The 6,782-nt window shown below is 33.3% G+C and overlaps 1 protein-coding gene across 1 annotated transcript in view; it reads left to right on the top strand.

Annotated features, from left to right (window-relative positions):
* Positions 3,764-6,782, top strand: part of LOC109354941 (splicing factor U2af small subunit B-like) — a 16,975-nt gene continuing 13,956 nt past the window's right edge. Inside the window, exon 1 of the mRNA XM_019597778.1 lies at positions 3,764-3,773. The gene's annotated coding sequence lies outside the window, so the exon portion shown is untranslated. The remainder of the gene's footprint in view (positions 3,774-6,782) is intronic.

Here is a 6,782-nt window from a genome sequence, read left to right as displayed (position 1 = left end):
TTTTACTTCTTCCACAAGTAATCTTGACTCATGGATAGTGATATGACTAATATGATGAAATATCCTGATTAAAACTATTCCTAAGTCATGTCGGCTAAAACTCGACCGGAGATTAAAAATCCCCCGATCTAAGGTTACGTTTAGAACGTCGAAACTTGGATTTCGGAGTGAAAAATATCTAGAGATAAGTTATGTAAAAACTTGATATCTATTTTGATTCGAAATAATATTTCGAAGCTAATGGTGCAATTTAAATTCGATTCCGAATTACGAAACTCAAAAATCACCTTTTGGGCCGTATTTAAGGTGAATTTCGGCCTGGAAGAGGCCCGAAGACTTTCCGTCGCAAAAAATTACGAAAATTTATCATAAATTAGGAAATTATCATACAAGACTAAAACTCAACTGAGGTTTAGCCTAAATCAATACCGATTCATTTCTAAAGTTAATCGCTTGTCAATTAAATAATTAATAAAATGCACACATAAAATCGCAGTGTTACACCATGGGCTCTTGTTCAACCAGCCCCAACAGTTCGGGTGGAGCTTCATATTCTTCATTATTCAGCAAACTAACCACATCATTGTAACTACATGAGTGGCTAATAACATGGTTATCATTTCTAGAGTTGTTGTTGGATCAGTATTGGGTATATGGTATGGTCAAACTTTTTTTTTTGTTTTATTATTTTTTGGTTTATGCTTGCTTGAGTGTGTGTGTGTGTGAGGCATAAGACTATATAAGACACAACGAGACATGAGATATGATATGATATGAAAAATGCATTTATTAATTTAATAAAACTTGTACTATCCGGGAAACACAAATTGAGGTCTTTATAAAAACAAAACAAAGCCAATAACATTAGACACAATTAGCATTTTTATTACATGTTCTCATAAAATACTTGTGGTAACACATACTCCTCTATCTAGTGTTTAAGAATGGTGAATAGAGGGTACTGAACTACATAATCTATCAAGTCTTCTGAACCATTGTCTCCCACAACATCAATTGTTCCTGATTCAGAGCCTACACTAATGTATCTATGGTTAATGTGCGGGATGAGAATACCCCTTGCCTCATACTCAAATTGCCTCAACTAAGCCATTTTCTTCTTCTTATTCTCTTCAACCACTATCTCTTTATCCTTTCAAGTGGGCTTTATAGCCCATGCCTACTGAACTTTAATGCATTATGGCACCACTATGAGTATATTCTCTTTTCAGGTCGGTCTCTTCAATTCTCAAGGCAATGATGGTCTTGTTGAGTTTCTCGATGGTTAGGTCGTCTTTATTATTTTTACATTGGGCATCCTCTAGTTTTGCCCCCAAAATTTTGACATGGTCCATTAACATTAGCTCAATAGGCGATGGACTACGCTTTTCCTACACAATTAATGAAGAGTTAGGGACTATAGTAGATTTCATTCTATCATTTCATCATGTTTTATACTCATCTATATAATAGGTCTGATGTTCCCCAAGTTCATTCTACCTTCATTAGAGCATTTCTGAATAAATCCAACACCCGTTTGGTGGTTTCCTCGTCTTTGTTACATATTGTGGTACCATGTAGTTATTCTGAATTTATAGGTATCATACTCCATTTGAGTTGAGCAATCACTAGACATGGTGTGAAAGTGACGCATCCTCGAGGCCCCATTATATCATGTTTGGGTATTGTGAACACCTGATTTTGTTTGAAGTTGATTTAAAATTTTTAAGAAGTTTTGGGTCTAAGTTACAATTACACACATTCGTAGGACCCATGTGCGATTACTCTAATCTAGCCCTAAACCCTAATCCTAAACTTAAGGGGCTATACAAAGCCTCACTTAACTAAACCCTGCTTGGGGTAGCTGCTAACACAATCATAAACATAATCTAGTAGCCAAAATGAAATATACAACAACAAAAAACTTTATCGTTCTCACTTACTCTATAGGTTTAATTTTCTCCCATTGTTATCTTTTTCTTTTTATCACTTTCCTTAGCCTTTGCTCATTCATATACATGAATGTTGGTGTAACTCTAAGCCTTATGAAAGCCATTGAACTCAAGGAGCAGCGTGAGACCATGCTCACGAGGAGGGACCCCTCCTCATACCGCTCGTCGGCACAACTGAGAATGCAAAAACATTCACGGTGGATAATAGGGTCTAGACCAATATTGACTAATTTTCCTTATATTGGATGTAAATATTAGTATTTCATAATTATTAACTTATATTCAAAAGTAAAATTAATTAAAATCAATCAAACACACAACATTTTCTACCCAAGAACTATGTAGTCTTGATTTCCTTATTTCATCTAGGGATACGTATGAGCAAGATAAACTCTTGTGAGACACAAAAATAAAAAATACATTTTTGTTTCAAGAAATAATTATTTGATTTAACTAACTTTATGATATATTTAATTCTATGAGATAATTGCAGGTACCATTTGATAACGAATGGACATAGTGCTTATACATTCATTGATCCGTAATCAACTCCCAATCCAGAATTCTAGTTCAAAGGCCAAATTATCTAATATTTGGGTATAAAAGGGTTTTTCTATGTTTTGACCATAAAAACAGGGTGGTGACTCCAATCAATCGCATAACTGGTGTTCGACCAAAGATCAAGGTGCGAAAGCTAGGGACTTCCTAAGAGAGTTAGGCTTGAAGCAGTTGATTCCATGGATTTATGTGTACCCTTTGAAGCTTTTCTTTTCTTTTTGTGTATAATTATGTATATGTACATATGTTTTTTAGTTATTTTGTATTTGTGGGGGGCACACAACACTATGTACACAACGTCTTTAACACACATGCCCTATACCAAGGACATCTGTCTTATAAGTGCTAACCTCGAGTGAAATCTTGTATTGGCATGATGGACCAATCAGACTATTAATGGTATCATGAGTTAGACGCTCGATGGGGCTAGACCTCTTCCATTTCTAACCTATGATATTTGGATTCCCTTTCCTCTATGGAGGGGATGCAGTTTAGTGCCCTTTTAGGAGTCTAGAAATTTCTAAGGAGTCCCATTTAGACATACCTTTGTATCTCAACATAGGAATGTGGCTTTTAGACATAACCCTTGTAAGGTACCTTGTGTAGGACACCAAAATCATAATTTTCTCTATTCATATACCATTTTTTTAGCAATTGGAACTTGCCAACAACATCATCCATGCCCGAGTGATATCATGGCACCTCATAGTCATTGTATCATGAAGACAACATATTCATAACAAACCCATAATGGGACACATCGTCCAAAGAGAAATCTTATAAAACTAGGGTCAAGTTGTCATTTGTCCTTAGTTTGCTTGAACAATATGACATTCATTTATCCACTATGACATTTCATACTTAGTAATGAAGGCTATGTTGCCCAAAATCGGGCCACTAACCCTAACGTCCTATATTATACATTAATCACGCATTTCGTCCGTTCACACATTGTATTCATTCAATCGATCCTTCAAATTTTCATCCAATAAAAAAATAAAAAAAATACATCATTCAAACATTCATCTATTCATATTTTCAATTCGACAAAAGTCAAAAAATATATCATTCATACATTCACCTACTTACTTGTGCATCCTACATTCATAAAAAATATATAAATAAATTTTCAAACATTGTATTTCATACATTATCATTATATTTGTTGCAATTCATACATTATCATTCTATTTGTTGCATTTCATACATTATCATGTGTTGCATTTCATACATTATCATGCTACATCATTTTATACATCATCATAAGTTATCTTAAAACAAAAAATAAATTAATTCATGAATCATCATATGCATTCAAAAAAGACACATGCATCTTCCATGTATCAAAAATTACATCGTCATATAATGCAGGCACCTCATGCATAAATAAAAATAATATGCTTTGCATACATTTCATGGTCCAAAAGTACTCATCAGTTCAAGTTCAGATTTGGAAACACTATTTTTGGACTTGACTTAATACAACCATGGTTGAAATTGAACATGTTCATGTAGCTAGAGAAAACCCTAATATAATACACCATTTCCTACCCAACACAACCGGCGATTGGTTATAAAAAACTTCACATTTTTTAAGACAAGTGTCCAAGTCAATTCCAATTACCCCTTCGCTCATCCATGTTTCTTTTCATAAAATAAAGATTCATATTCCACTGCATATCATCACTATCAATGATGGAGAAAAGTATTCAATGGGAACAATGAAGAAGGTCATGCTTTGTCATTGACGGGTGACTAATTATTTCAAAAGCTAAAGGGTTTGAATAATAAATTTGGTAAACCTTTTGTATGAGAAAAGTTCATGATTCAACACCGAATTCGAAACTCATTCACTCATTCAACCTCAAAATCATTCACTAATTCAACACTGAAAGTTCACTCATTCAGCACCAAATTGAAAGTGAGATTTCCTTATAAATATTTCTATTTTTTAATTACATGAATTGAAAGTGAGTTCACTCATTTAGCTTTTATTGAGTTAGGGTTCCCCTTTCACCTTATTACATGAGTTAGGGTTTCCCCTAATAATGTATTTGTTCTTCTTGGTGAGCTTAACTCTAAGTTTTTAGAGAGTTATGCTCACTGTATTTTTTTTTTTGTCAATTCCTTTCTTAGAGAATGGATAAATATATTTTTTGTCCAGAAACTATTGATTGAAAATGGATGAGTATCAATCGATTGACAAGGAATATGAGGATGGAGTGAAATTATTTATTAGGTTTGCAATTGAGAATGTTGAAAACTCTAATAGAATTGTATGTCCTTGTTTAAAATGTTGTTACTCCAACTGAGTTACTCCAAACAAGTTAAAAGTTCATTTAGTGTGTCACTATATTGATTAGTTACACATGTTGGACAAGTCATGATGAGAAAAGAGATGTTAAGGATTGTGTTGAGATGCATATGAAAGAAATCAACACAAATGCATATGAATGCAATCATTTTGAGGAAATGATAAATATTATTGAAGAGGATCTTCAGGATTGTCCTGAGATGTTTCAACAGTTGATAAATGATGTTGAGAAACCATTGTATGATGGCTATACTAAATTCATGAGACTGGCAACAATGTCAAGGTTGTATAAGTTGAAGCTTGTTAATGGATGAAGTGATAAGAATTTCATAGACTTACTTGGACTTTTGAAGGATATCTTGTCGGAGGATAATGTGCTACCTTCTTGAACCTATGATGTTAAACAAATGTTATACTTCATTGGCAGGGACTACAATAGGATATATGCTTATGTAAATGATTGTATCTTATTTTTTAATGAGTATGTTTCGTTATAGTTTTGTCCTAAATATAATGCATCGCGATATAAGAAGAAAGATTCAATTACGAAAAAGATTGTATGATATTTTCCCATCAAATTAAGATTTAAACGCATGTTCAGCAATGCAAAAGATGTTCAACATCGTGTAGATTATCCTCAATGGAGAAAATTTGATCATGATTATCCTAGTTTTGGTGAAGAATCAAGAAATCTATGTCTTGCATTGTCAAATGATGGTATTAACCCACATAATGTTAAAAGTAGCTTCTATAATACATAGCGAGTGACATTGGTGATATACAACATACCTCATTCGCTATGCATGGAGTGCAAATCTGTGATGTTATCTATGTTAATTTCTAGACCTAAACAACTAGGAAATGACATAGACATATACTTGGCTCCATTAATTGAAGACTTGAAGCAAATGTGAGAGACATATATAGATGTATGTGATGCGTATAGGAAAGAAATTTTCAACTTGAGGGCTTTATTGTTCGACACAATCAGTGATTTCCCTGTATATGGTAATTTGTCATGATATAGTACAAATAGGTATTTTGCATGTTCTGTATGCGAAGACAATACTCGTTCAATGAGATTGAAACACTATAAGAAGAATGTCTTCATGGGCCATCATATATTTTTGTATTCGTATCATCAATACTCACGATGGAGAAAAGCATTCGATGGGAAAAATGAAGAAGGTCATGCTCCATTGTCATTGACGGGTGACCAATTATTTCAAAAACTAAAGGGTCAGAATAATAACCTTTGTAAACCTTTTGCAGGAGAAATGGTAGCAAATGACTGTGATGAACAATATATTACACACTATTCATAACCTTAATTTAACATTATTGATGATTCTTGGTGCCTAATTGACTTTGTTTCACATGGTTTAGTGTTTTAGACTTTATTGGACTAATATTCCTAAAATGAGTTAATTTTGGATTATTTGGCCTGATTAAATCTATTATCATTTTCAGATCACATTTGACGTGTCATTTTGGGCATTATGGAAGTGGAGGATATGTGTTGAAGTAAAGATTGTATTTTTATTTTAGGAGTTTCTTTTATTGTAATTTAGCTTTGGGTCCATTGTTTAGGCCCAATTCGGTTTTATGTGTGTTGGAGGGGTTAAATTCGGATTCCCCACTCCAAAAACAAAGACACTTTATTTTTCCCTCACTTTGAAACACACATATTTCTGTTTTCCCTTCTTTTTGCTCTACTAGGGTTTCACTTCTTCTTCATTTTTCATTTTCAGTTTGTTCTTCCATTGCCAAGGATGGCTAAATTTCTTAACTAAGTTCCTTTGGTAATGTATCACAATTCTTGAGGTTTTGTTATTAATGCATTTTTGGTTTCTTTATTGTTGATTTCTTCTATCTTATTTCTGAATATGGTTTGCTTAATTTCTTTGCTTAGAAACTAGTTGGTTGAGTTTATCTTCATTTAGTTGATTTACTCTCTCTAG

The sequence above is a fragment of the Lupinus angustifolius genome, chromosome LG08 (genome assembly GCF_001865875.1).
Source record: "Lupinus angustifolius cultivar Tanjil chromosome LG08, LupAngTanjil_v1.0, whole genome shotgun sequence".
NCBI classification, from domain to species: Eukaryota; Viridiplantae; Streptophyta; class Magnoliopsida; order Fabales; family Fabaceae; genus Lupinus; species Lupinus angustifolius.
The sequence above is the reverse complement of the archived record's forward strand: the minus strand, read 5'-3'. Positions and strand labels throughout refer to the sequence as shown.